Here is a 14906-nt window from a genome sequence, read left to right as displayed (position 1 = left end):
GGGACACTTCCACAGCCACTGACTCTGAATGGGGTTGACTTCCACAGGCATTGACCCTCACTTGGGTGCACTTCCACAGGCACTGACTCTCACTGGGGTACACTTCCAGAGGCACTGACTCTGAATGGGGTAAACTTCCACAGGCACTGACTCTCACTTGGGTACACTTCCAGAGGCACTGACTCTCACTGGCATACATATCCACAGGCAAATTCTCTCACTGGGGTACATTTCCACATGCACTGACTCTCACTTGGATACACTTCTGCAGGCACTGACTCTCACTTGGGTACACTTCTTCAGGCACTGACTCTCACTGGGGTACATTTCCAGAGGCACTGACTCTCACTGGGGTACACTTCCACAGGCACTGACTCTCACTGGGGTACACTTACACAGGCACTGAGTCGGAATGGGGAAAACTTCCAAAGGCACTGAGTCTCACTGGGGTACACTTCCACAGGCACTGACTCTGAATGGGGTAAACTCCACAGGCACTGACTCTGAATGGGGTTAACTTCTACAGGCTCTGAATCTGAATGGGGTAAACTTCTACAGGTACTGAATCTGAATGGGGTAAACTTCCACAGGCACTGAATCTGACTGGGGTACACTTACACAGGCACTGACTCTGAATGGTGTAAACTTCCACAGGCACTGACTCTCACTGGGGTACATTTCCACAGGCACTGACTCTCACTTGGGTACACTTCTGCAGGCACTGACTCTCACTGGGGTACATTTCCACAGGCACTAACTCTCACTGGTGTACACTTCCAGAGGCACTGACTCTGAATGGGGTAAACTTCCACAGGCACTGACTCTCACTTGGGTACACCTCTGCAGGCACTGACTCTCACTGGGGCACATTTTCACAGGCACTGACTCTCACTGGGGTGCATTTCCACAGGCACTGACCCTCACTTGGGTGCACTTCCACAGGCACTGACTCTGAATGGGGTAAACTTCCACAGGCACTGACTGTCACTGGGGTACACTTCCACAGGCACTGACTCTGAATGGGGTAAACTTCCACAGGCACTGACTCTCACTGGGGTACACTTCCACAGGCACTGAATCTCATTGGGGTACACTTACACAGGCACTGATTCGGAATCGGGTAAACTTCCACAGGCACTGACTCTGAATTGGTTTAACTTCTGCAGGCTCTGAATCTGAATGGGGTACACTTCCACAAGCACTGACTCTGAATGGGGTAAACTTCCACAGGCACTGACTATCACTGGGGTACACTTCCACAGGCACTGACTCTGAATGGGGTAAACTTCCACAGGCACTGACACTGAATGGGGTAAACATCCACAGGTACTTGCTCTGAATGGGGTAATCTTCCAGAGGCAATGACACTAACTGCGGTACACTCCCACAGGCACTGACTCTGAATGGGGTAAACTTCCACAGGCACTGACTCTCACTGGGGTACACTTCCACAGGCACTGAATCTGAATGGGGTAAACTTCCACAGGCACTGATTCTCACTTGGGTACACTTCTTCAGGCACTGACTCTCACTGGGGTACATTTTCACAGGCACTGACTCTCACTGGGGTACATTTCCACAGGCACTGACTCTCACTTGGATACACTTCGACAGGCACTGACTCTCACTTGGGTACACTTCTGCAGGCACTGACTGTCACTGGGGTACATTTCCACAGGCACTGACTCTCACTGGTGTACATTTCCACATGCACTGACGCTGAGTGGAGTACACTTCTATCGGCACTGAATCTGAGTGGTGTAAACATCTAGAGGTACTGAATCTGAATGGTGTAAACTTCCACAGGCACTGACTCTCACTGTGGTACACTTCCACAGGCACTGACTCTCACTGGGGTTAATTTACACATGCACTGACTCTGAATGGGGTAAACTTGCACAGGCACTGACTCTAACTCGGGTACACTTCGACAGGCACTGAATCTGAATGTGGTAAACTTCTACAGGTACTGAATCTGAATGGGGTAAACTTCCACAGGCACTGACTCTGAATGGGTTAAACTTCCACAGGCACTGACTCTCAATGGGGTACACTTCCAAAGGCACTTACTCTCACTGGGGTACACTTACACAGGCACTGACTCGGAATGGGGAAAACTTCCAAAGGCACTGCCTCTCACTGGGGTACACTTCCACAGGCACTGACTCTGAATGGGGTAAACTTCCACAGGCACTGACTCTGAATGGGGTAAACATCGACAGGTACTGAATCTGAATGGGGTAAACTTCCACAGGCACTGAATCTCACTGGGGTACACTTACACAGGCACTGAATCTGAATGGGGTACACTTCCACAGGCACTGAATCTGAATGGGGTAAACTTCCACAGGCACTGACACTGAATGGGGAAATCTTCCAGAGGCAATGACTCTAACTGGGGTACACTCCCACAGGCACTGACTCTCACAGAGTGACACTTCCACAGCCACTGACTCTGAATGGGGTACACTTCCACAGGCATTGACCCTCACTTGGGTGCACTTCCACAGGCACTGACTCTCACTGGGGTACACTTCCAGAGGCACTGACTCTGAATGGGGTAAACTTCCACAGGCACTGACTCTCACTGGGGTACACTTCCAGAGGCACTGACTCTCACTGGCATACATATCCACAGGCAAAGTCTCTCACTGGGGTACATTTCCACATGCACTGACTCTCACTTGGGTACACTTCTTCAGGCACTGACTCTCACTGGGGTACACTTCCAGAGGCACTGACTCTCACTGGGGTACACTTACACAGGCACTGACTCGAAATGGGGATAACTTCCAAAGGCACTGACTCTCACTGGGGTACACTTCCACAGGCACTGACTCTGAATGGGGTAAACTTCCACAGGCACTGACTCTGAATGGGGTTAACTTCTACAGGCTCTGAATCTGAATGGGATAAACTTCTACAGGTACTGAATCTGAATGGGGTAAACTTCCACAGGCACTGAATCTCACTGGGGTACACTTACACAGGCACTGACTCTGAATGGTGTAAACTTCCACAGGCACTGACTCTCACTGGGGTACATTTCCACAGGCACTGACTCTCACTTGGGTACACTTCTGCAGGCACTGACTCTCACTGGGGTACATTTCCACAGGCACTAACTCTCACTGGTGTACATTTCCACATGCATTGACTCTGAGTGGGGTACACTTCTATCGGCACTGAATCTGAGAGGTGTAAACTTCTAGAGGCACTGTCTCTGAATGGGTTAAACATCCACAGGCACTGGCTCTCACTGGGGTACACTTCCACAGGCACTGACTCTGAGTGGGGTAAACTTCCAAAGGCACTGACTCTCACTGAGGTACACTTCCACAGGCTCTGACTCTCACTGGGGTACACTTACACAGGCACTGACTCTGAATTGGGTAAACTTCCACAGGCACTGACTCTGAATGGGGTTAACTTCTACTGGCTCTGAATCTGAATGGGGTACATTTCCACAGGCACTGAATCTGAATGGGGTAAACTTCTACAGCTCCTGAATCTGAATGTTGTAAACTTCTACTGGTACTGAATCTAAATGGGGTAAACTTCCACAGGCACTGACTCTGAATGGGGTAAACTTCCACAGGCACTGTCTCCCACTGTAGTGCAGTTCCACAGGCAATGACTCTCACTGGGGTACACTTCCACAGGCACTGACTCTGAATGGGTTAAACTTCCACAGGCACTGAATCTCACTGGGGTAAACTTCCACAGGCACTGACTCAGAATAGGTTAAACTTCCACAGGCACTGACTCTCACTGGGGTAAACTTCCACAGGCACTGACTCTGACTGGGGTACACTGCCACAGGTACTGACACTGAATGGGGTAAACGTCCACAGGCAGTGACTCTGAAAGGGGTAATCTTCTACAGACACTAAATCTGAACTGGGTAAACTTCCACAGGCACTGACTCACACTGGGGGACACTTCCGCAGGCACTGATTCTGAAAGGGGTAAACTTCCACAGGCACTGACTGTCACTGGGGCGCACTTCCACAGGCACTGACTCTGAATGGGGTAAACTTCTACAGGCACTGACTCTCACTGGGGTACACTTCCACAGGCACTGAATCTGAATGGGGTAAACTTCCACAGGCACTGACTCTCACTTGGGTACACTTATTCAGGCTCTGACTCTCACTGGGGTACATTTCCATATGCACTGACTCTGAGTGGGGTACAATTCTATCGGCACTGAATCTGAATGGTGTAAACTTCTAGAGGTACTGAATCTGAATGGGGTAAAGTTGCACAGGCACTGACTCTGAATGGGCTAAACTTCCACAGGCACTGACTCTCACTGGGGTACACTTCCACAGGCACTGACTCTCACTGGGGTACATTTACACATGCACTGACTCTGAATGGGGTAAACTTCCACAGGCGCTGACTCTTACTGGGGTACACTTCGTCAGGCACTGAATCTGAATGTGGTAAACTTCTACAGGTACTGAATCTGAATGGGGTAAACATCCACAGGCATTGACTTTCACTGGTCTACATTTCCACAGGCACTGACTCTGAATGGGTTAAACTTCCAGAGGCACTGACTCTCACTGGGGTACACTTCCACAGGCACTGACTCTCACTGGGGTACATTTACACAGGCACTGACTCGGAATGGGGAAAACTTCCAAAGGCACTGACTCTCACTGGGTACACTTCCACAGGCACTGACTCTGAATGGGGTAAACTTCCACAGGCACTGACTCTGAATGGGGTTAACTTCTACAGGCTCTGAATCTGAATAGGGTAAACTTCTACAGGTACTGAATCTGAATGGGGTAAACTTCCACAGGCACTGAATCTCACTGGGGTACACTTACACAGGCACTGACTCTGAATGGTGTAAACTTCCACAGGCACTGACTCTCACTGGGGTACACTTCCACAGGCACTGAATCTGAATGGGGTAAACTTCCACAGGCACTGACTCTCACTGGGGTACACTTCCACAGGCACTGAATCTGAATGGGGGAAACTTCCACAGGCACTGACTATGATTGGGGTAAACATCTACAGGTACTGACTCTGAATGGGGAAATCTTCCAGAGGCAATGACTCTAACTGGGGTACACTCCCACAGGCACTGACTCTCACAGGGGGACACTTCCACTGCCACTGACTCCGAATGGGGTACACATCCACTGGCATTGACACTCACTTGGGTGCACGTGCACAGGCACACACTCTCACTGGGGTAAACTTCCAGAGGCACTGACTCTGAATGGGGTAAACTTCCACAGGCACTGACTCTCACTGGGGTACACTTCCACAGGCACTGAATCTCATTGGGGTACACTTACACAGGCACTGATTCGGAATCGGGTAAACTTCCACAGGCACTGACTCTGAATTGGTTTAACTTCTGCAGGCTCTGAATCTGAATGGGGTAAACTTCTACAGGTACTGAATCTGAATGGGGTAAACTTCCACAGGCACTGAATCTCACTGGGGTACACTTCCACAAGCACTGACTCTGAATGGGGTAAACTTCCACAGGCACTGACTATCACTGGGGTACACTTCCACAGGCACTGACTCTGAATGGGGTAAACTTCCACAGGCACTGACACTGAATGGGGTAAACATCCACAGGTACTTGCTCTGAATGGGGTAATCTTCCAGAGGCAATGACACTAACTGGGGTACACTCCCACAGGCACTGACTCTGAATGGGGTAAACTTCCACAGGCACTGACTCTCACTGGGGTACACTTCCACAGGCACTGAATCTGAATGGGGTAAACTTCCACAGGCACTGATTCTCACTTGGGTACACTTCTTCAGGCACTGACTCTCACTGGGGTACATTTCCACAGGCACTGACTCTCACTGGGGTACATTTCCACAGGCACTGACTCTCACTTGGATACACTTCTACAGGCACTGACTCTCACTTGGGTACACTTCTGCAGGCACTGACTGTCACTGGGGTACATTTCCACAGGCACTGACTCTCACTGGTGTACATTTCCACATGCACTGTCTCTGAGTGGAGTACACTTCTATCGGCACTGAATCTGAGTGGTGTAAACTTCTAGAGGTACTGAATCTGAATGGTGTAAACTTCCACAGGCACTGACTCTCACTGGGGTACACTACCACAGGCACTGACTCTCACTGGGGAACATTTACACATGCACTGACTCTGAATGGGGTAAACTTCCACAGGCACTGACTCTAACTTGGGTACACTTCGACAGGCACTGAATCTGAATGTGGTAAACTTCTACAGGTACTGAATCTGAATGGGGTAAACTTCCACAGGCACTGACTTTCACTGGGGTACATTTCCACAGGCACTGACTCTGAATGGGTTAATCTTCCACAGGCCCTGACTCTCAATGGGGTACACTTCCAAAGGCACTTACTCTCACTGGGGTACACTTTCACAGGCACTGACTCTGAATGGGGTAAACTTCCACAGGCACTGACTCTGAATGGGGTAAACATCGACAGGTACTGAATCTGAATGGGGTAAACTTCCACAGGCACTGAATCTCACTGGGGTACACTTACACAGGCACTGAATCTGAATGGGGTACACTTCCACAGGTACTGAATCTGAATGGGGTAAACTTCTACAGTCACTGACACTGAATGGGGTAAACATCCACAGGTACTGACTCTGAATGGGGAAATCTTCCAGAGGCAATGACTCTAACTGGGGTACACTCCCACAGGCACTGACTCTCACAGAGGGACACTTCCACAGCCACTGACTCTGAATGGGGTTGACTTCCACAGGCATTGACCCTCACTTGGGTGCACTTCCACAGGCACTGACTCTCACTGGGGTACACTTCCAGAGGCACTGACTCTGAATGGGGTAAACTTCCACAGGCACTGACTCTCACTTGGGTACACTTCCAGAGGCACTGACTCTCACTGGCATACATATCCACAGGCAAATTCTCTCACTGGGGTACATTTCCACATGCACTGACTCTCACTTGGATACACTTCTGCAGGCACTGACTCTCACTTGGGTACACTTCTTCAGGCACTGACTCTCACTGGGGTACATTTCCAGAGGCACTGACTCTCACTGGGGTACACTTCCACAGGCACTGACTCTCACTGGGGTACACTTACACAGGCACTGACTCGGAATGGGGAAAACTTCCAAAGGCACTGAGTCTCACTGGGGTACACTTCCACAGGCACTGACTCTGAATGGGGTAAACTCCACAGGCACTGACTCTGAATGGGGTTAACTTCTACAGGCTCTGAATCTGAATGGGGTAAACTTCTACAGGTACTGAATCTGAATGGGGTAAACTTCCACAGGCACTGAATCTCACTGGGGTACACTTACACAGGCACTGACTCTGAATGGTGTAAACTTCCACAGGCACTGACTCTCACTGGGGTACATTTCCACAGGCACTGACTCTCACTTGGGTACACTTCTGCAGGCACTGACTCTCACTGGGGTACATTTCCACAGGCACTAACTCTCACTGGTGTACATTTCCACATGCATTGACTCTGAGTGGGGTACACTTCTATCGGCACTGAATCTGAGTGGTGTAAACTTCTAGAGGAACTGAATCTGAATGGGGTAAACTTGCACAGGCACTGACTCTGAATGGGGTAAACTTCCACAGGCACTGACTCTCACTGGGGTACACTTCCACAGGCACTGACTCTCACTGGGGTACACTTCCACAGGCACTGAATCTGAATGGGGTAAACTTCCACAGGTACTGACTCTGAAAGGGGAAATCTTCCAGAGGCAATGACTCTAACTGGGGTACACTCCCACAGGCACTGAATCTCACAGGGGGACACTTCCACTGCCACTGACTCCGAATGGGGTACACTTCCACTGGCATTGACACTCACTTGGGTGCACGTACACAGGCACACACTCTCACTGGGGTAAACTTCCAGAGGCACTGACTCTGAATGGGGTAAACGTCCACAGGCACTGACGCTATCTGGGGTACACTTCCAGAGGCACTGACTCTGAATGGGGTAAACTTCCACAGGCACTGACTCTCACTTGGGTACACCTCTGCAGGCACTGACTCTCACTGGGGCACATTTTCACAGGCACTGACTCTCACTGGGGTGCATTTCCACAGGCACTGACCCTCACTTGGGTGCACTTCCACAGGCACTGACTCTGAATGGGGTAAACTTCCACAGGCACTGACTGTCACTGGGGTACACTTCCACAGGCACTGACTCTGAATGGGGTAAACTTCCACAGGCACTGACTCTCACTGGGGTACACTTCCACAGGCACTGAATCTCATTGGGGTACACTTACACAGGCACTGATTCGGAATCGGGTAAACTTCCACAGGCACTGACTCTGAATTGGTTTAACTTCTGCAGGCTCTGAATCTGAATGGGGTACACTTCCACAAGCACTGACTCTGAATGGGGTAAACTTCCACAGGCACTGACTATCACTGGGGTACACTTCCACAGGCACTGACTCTGAATGGGGTAAACTTCCACAGGCACTGACACTGAATGGGGTAAACATCCACAGGTACTTGCTCTGAATGGGGTAATCTTCCAGAGGCAATGACACTAACTGCGGTACACTCCCACAGGCACTGACTCTGAATGGGGTAAACTTCCACAGGCACTGACTCTCACTGGGGTACACTTCCACAGGCACTGAATCTGAATGGGGTAAACTTCCACAGGCACTGATTCTCACTTGGGTACACTTCTTCAGGCACTGACTCTCACTGGGGTACATTTTCACAGGCACTGACTCTCACTGGGGTACATTTCCACAGGCACTGACTCTCACTTGGATACACTTCGACAGGCACTGACTCTCACTTGGGTACACTTCTGCAGGCACTGACTGTCACTGGGGTACATTTCCACAGGCACTGACTCTCACTGGTGTACATTTCCACATGCACTGACGCTGAGTGGAGTACACTTCTATCGGCACTGAATCTGAGTGGTGTAAACATCTAGAGGTACTGAATCTGAATGGTGTAAACTTCCACAGGCACTGACTCTCACTGTGGTACACTTCCACAGGCACTGACTCTCACTGGGGTTAATTTACACATGCACTGACTCTGAATGGGGTAAACTTGCACAGGCACTGACTCTAACTCGGGTACACTTCGACAGGCACTGAATCTGAATGTGGTAAACTTCTACAGGTACTGAATCTGAATGGGGTAAACTTCCACAGGCACTGACTCTCAATGGGGTACACTTCCAAAGGCACTTACTCTCACTGGGGTACACTTACACAGGCACTGACTCGGAATGGGGAAAACTTCCAAAGGCACTGCCTCTCACTGGGGTACACTTCCACAGGCACTGACTCTGAATGGGGTAAACTTCCACAGGCACTGACTCTGAATGGGGTAAACATCGACAGGTACTGAATCTGAATGGGGTAAACTTCCACAGGCACTGAATCTCACTGGGGTACACTTACACAGGCACTGAATCTGAATGGGGTACACTTCCACAGGCACTGAATCTGAATGGGGTAAACTTCCACAGGCACTGACACTGAATGGGGAAATCTTCCAGAGGCAATGACTCTAACTGGGGTACACTCCCACAGGCACTGACTCTCACAGAGTGACACTTCCACAGCCACTGACTCTGAATGGGGTACACTTCCACAGGCATTGACCCTCACTTGGGTGCACTTCCACAGGCACTGACTCTCACTGGGGTACACTTCCAGAGGCACTGACTCTGAATGGGGTAAACTTCCACAGGCACTGACTCTCACTGGGGTACACTTCCAGAGGCACTGACTCTCACTGGCATACATATCCACAGGCAAAGTCTCTCACTGGGGTACATTTCCACATGCACTGACTCTCACTTGGGTACACTTCTTCAGGCACTGACTCTCACTGGGGTACACTTCCAGAGGCACTGACTCTCACTGGGGTACACTTACACAGGCACTGACTCGAAATGGGGATAACTTCCAAAGGCACTGACTCTCACTGGGGTACACTTCCACAGGCACTGACTCTGAATGGGGTAAACTTCCACAGGCACTGACTCTGAATGGGGTTAACTTCTACAGGCTCTGAATCTGAATGGGATAAACTTCTACAGGTACTGAATCTGAATGGGGTAAACTTCCACAGGCACTGAATCTCACTGGGGTACACTTACACAGGCACTGACTCTGAATGGTGTAAACTTCCACAGGCACTGACTCTCACTGGGGTACATTTCCACAGGCACTGACTCTCACTTGGGTACACTTCTGCAGGCACTGACTCTCACTGGGGTACATTTCCACAGGCACTAACTCTCACTGGTGTACATTTCCACATGCATTGACTCTGAGTGGGGTACACTTCTATCGGCACTGAATCTGAGAGGTGTAAACTTCTAGAGGAACTGAATCTGAATGGGGTAAACTTGCACAGGCACTGACTCTGAATGGGGTAAACTTCCACAGGCACTGACTCTCACTGGGGTACACTTCCACAGGCACTGACTCTCACTGGGGTACACTTCCACAGGCATTGAATCTGAATGGGGTAAACTTCCACAGGCACTGACTATGAATGGGGTAAACATCCACAGGTACTGACTCTGAAAGGGGAAATCTTCCAGAGGCAATGACTCTAACTGGGGTACACTCCCACAGGCACTGACTCTCACAGGGGGACACTTCCACTGCCACTGACTCCGAATGGGGTACACTTCCACTGGCATTGTCACTCACTTGGGTGCACGTACACAGGCACACACTCTCACTGGGGTAAACTTCCAGAGGCACTGACTCTGAATGGGGTAAACGTCCACAGGCACTGACGCTCTCTGGGGTACACTTCCAGAGGCACTGACTCTGAATGGGGTAAACTTCCACAGGCACTGACTCTCACTTAGGTACACTTCTGCAGGCACTGACTCTCACTGGGGTACATTTTCACAGGCACTGACTCTCACTGAGGTGTATTTCCACAGGCACTGACCCTCACTTGGGTGCACTTCCACAGGCACTGACTCTGAATGGGGTAAACTTCCACAGGCACTGACTGTCACTGGGGTACACTTCCACAGGCACTGACTCTGAATGGGCTAACCTTCCACAGGCACTGACTCTCACTGGGGTACACTTCCACAGGCATTGAATCTCATTGGGGTACACTTACACAGGCACTGATTCGGAATCGGGTAAACGTCCACAGGCACTGACTCTGAATTGGTTTAACTTCTGCAGGCTCTGAATCTGAATGGGGTAAACTTCTACAGGTACTGAATCTGAATGGGTAAACTTCCACAGGCACTGGATCTCACTGGGGTACACTTCCACAAGCACTGACTCTGAATGGGGTAAACTACCACAGGCACTGACTCTCACTTGGGTACACTTCTGCAGGCACTGACTCTCACTGGGGTCCATTTTCACAGGCACTGACTCTCACTGGGGTGCATTTCCACAGGCACTGACTCTGAATGGGGTAAACTTCCACAGGCACTGACTGTCACTGGGGTACACTTCCACAGGCACTGACTCTGAATGGGGTAAACTTCCACAGGCACTGACTCTCACTGGTGTACACTTCCACAGGCACTGAATCTCATTGGGGTACACTTACACAGGCACTGATTCGGAATCGGGTAAACTTCCACAGGCACTGACTCTGAATTGGTTTAACTTATGCAGGCTCTGAATCTGAATGGGGTAAACTTCTACAGGTACTGAATCTGAATGGGTAAACTTCCACAGGCACTGAATCTCACTGGGGTACACTTCCACAAGCACTGACTCTGAATGGGGTAAACCTCCACAGGCACTGACTATCACTGGGGTACATTTCCACAGGCACTGACTCTGAATGGGGTAAACTTCCACAGGCACTGACACTGAATGGGGTAAACATCCACAGGTACTTGCTCTGAACGGGCTAATCTTCCAGAGGCAATGACACTAACTGGGGTACACTCCCACAGGCACTGACTCTGAATGGGGTAAACTTCCACAGGCACTGACTCTCACTGGGGTACACTTCCACAGGCACTGAATCTGAATGGGGTAAACTTCCACAGGCACTGATTCTCACTTGGGTACACTTCTTCAGGCACTGACTCTCACTGGGGTACATTTCCACAGGCACTGACTCTCACTGGGGTACATTTCCACAGGCACTGACTCTCACTTGGATACACTTCGACAGGCACTGACTCTCACTTGGGTACACTTCTGCAGGCACTGACTGTCACTGGGGTACATTTCCACAGGCACTGACTCTCACTGGTGTACATTTCCACATGCACTGACTCTGAGTGGAGTACACTTCTATCGGCACTGAATCTGAGTGGTGTAAACATCTAGAGGTACTGAATCTGAATGGTGTAAACATCCACAGGCACTGACTCTCACTGGGGTACACTACCACAGGCACTGACTCTCACTAGGATACATTTACACATGCACTGACTCTGAATGGGGTAAACTTCCACAGGCACTGACTCTAACTCTGGTATACTTCGACAGGCACTGAATCTGAATGTGGTAAACTTCTACAGGTACTGAATCTGAATGGGGTAAACTTCCACAGGCACTGACTCTGAATGGGTTAAACTTCCACAGGCACTGACTCTCACTGGGGTACACTTACACAGGCACTGACTCGGAATGGGGAAAACTTCCAAAGGCACTGACTCTCACTGGGGTTCACTTCCACAGGCACTGACTCTGAATGGGGTAAACTTCCACAGGCACTGACTCTGAATGGGGTAAACATCGACAGGTACTGAATCTGAATGGGGTAAACTTCCACAGGCACTGAATCTCACTGGGGTACACTTACACAGGCACTGAATCTGAATGGGGTACACTTCCACAGGCACTGAATCTGAATGGGGTAAACTTCCACAGGCACTGACACTGAATGGGGAAATCTTCCAGAGGCAATGACTCTAACTGGGGTACACTCCCACAGGCACTGACTCTCACAGAGGGACACTTCCACAGCCACTGACTCTGAATGGGGTACACTTCCACAGGCATTGACCCTCACTTGGGTGCACTTCCACAGGCACTGACTCTCACTGGGGTACACTTCCAGAGGCAGTGACTCTGAATGGGGTAAACTTCCACAGGCACTGACTCTGAATGGGGTTAACTTCTACAGGCTCTGAATCTGAATGGGGTTAACTTCTACAGGTACTGAATCTGAATGGGGTAAACTTCCACAGGCGCTGAATCTGAATGGGGTAAACTTCCACAGGCACTGTCTCTCACTGGAGTGCACTTCCACAGGCAATGACTCTCACTGGGGTACACTTACACAGGCACTGACTCTGAATGGTGTAAACTTCCACAGGCACTGACTCTCACTGGGGTACATTTCCACAGGCACTGACTCTCACTTGGGTACACTTCTGCAGGCACTGACTCTCACTGGGGTACATTTCCACAGGCACTGACTCTCACTGGTGTACATTTCCACATGCATTGACTCTGAGTGGGGTACACTTCTATCGGCACTGAATCTGAGTGGTGTAAACTTCTAGAGGAACTGAATCTGAATGGGGTAAACTTGCACAGGCACTGACTCTGAATGGGGTAAACGTCGACAGGCACTGACTCTCACTGGGGTAAACTTCCACAGGCACTGACTCTCACTGGGGTACACTTCCACAGGCACTGACTCTCACTGGGGTACACTTCCACAGGCATTGAATCTGAATGGGGTAAACTTCCACAGGCACTGACTATGAATGGGGTAAACATCCACAGGTACTGACTCTGAAAGAGGAAATCTTCCAGAGGCAATGACTCTAACTGGGGTACACTCCCACAGGCACTGACTCTCACAGGGGGACACTTCCACTGCCACTGACTCCGAATGGGGTACACTTCCACTGGCATTGACACTCACTTGGGTGCACGTACACAGGCACACACTCTCACTGGGGTAAACTTCCAGAGGCACTGACTCTGAATGGGGTAAACGTCCACACGCACTGACGCTCTCTGGGGTACACTTCCAGAGGCACTGACTCTGAATGGGGTAAACTTCCACAGGCACTGACTCTCACTTGGGTACACTTCTGCAGGCACTGACTCTCACTGGGGTACATTTTCACAGGCACTGACTCTCACTGGGGTGCATTTCCACAGGCACTGACCCTCACTTGGGTGCACTTCCACAGGCACTGACTCTGAATGGGGTATACTTCCACAGGCACTGACTGTCACTGGGGTACACTTCCACAGGCACTGACTCTGAATGGGGTAAACTTCCACAGGCACTGACTCTCACTGGGGTACACTTCCACAGGCATTGAATCTCATTGGGGTACACTTACACAGGCACTGATTCGGAATCGGGTAAACTTCCACAGGCACTGACTCTGAATTGGTTTAACTTCTGCAGGCTCTGAATCTGAATGGGGTAAACTTCTACAGGTACTGAATCTGAATGGGTAAACCTCCACAGGCACTGAATCTCACTGGGGTACACTTCCACAAGCACTGACTCTCAATGGGGTAAACTTCCACAGGCACTGACTCTCACTTGGGTACACTACTGCAGGCACTGACTCTCACTGGGGTACATTTTCACAGGCACTGACTCTCACTGGGGTGCATTTCCACAGGCACTGACCCTCACTTGGGTGCACTTCCACAGGCACTGACTCTGAATGGGGTAAACTTCCACAGGCACTGACTGTCACTGGGGTACACTTCCACAGGCACTGACTCTGAATGGGGTAAACTTCCACAGGCACTGACTCTCACTGGGGTACACTTCCACAGGCACTGAATCTCATTGGGGTACACTTACACAGGCACTGATTCGGAATCGGGTAAACTTCCACAGGCACTGACTCTGAATTGGTTTAACTTCTGCAGGCTCTGAATCTGAATGGGGTAAACCTCTACAGGTACTGAATCTGAATGG

This window comes from Heterodontus francisci, chromosome 15 (assembly GCF_036365525.1).
Source record: "Heterodontus francisci isolate sHetFra1 chromosome 15, sHetFra1.hap1, whole genome shotgun sequence".
Lineage (NCBI taxonomy): Eukaryota > Metazoa > Chordata > Chondrichthyes > Heterodontiformes > Heterodontidae > Heterodontus > Heterodontus francisci.
Note: the sequence above shows the minus strand (reverse complement) of the source record.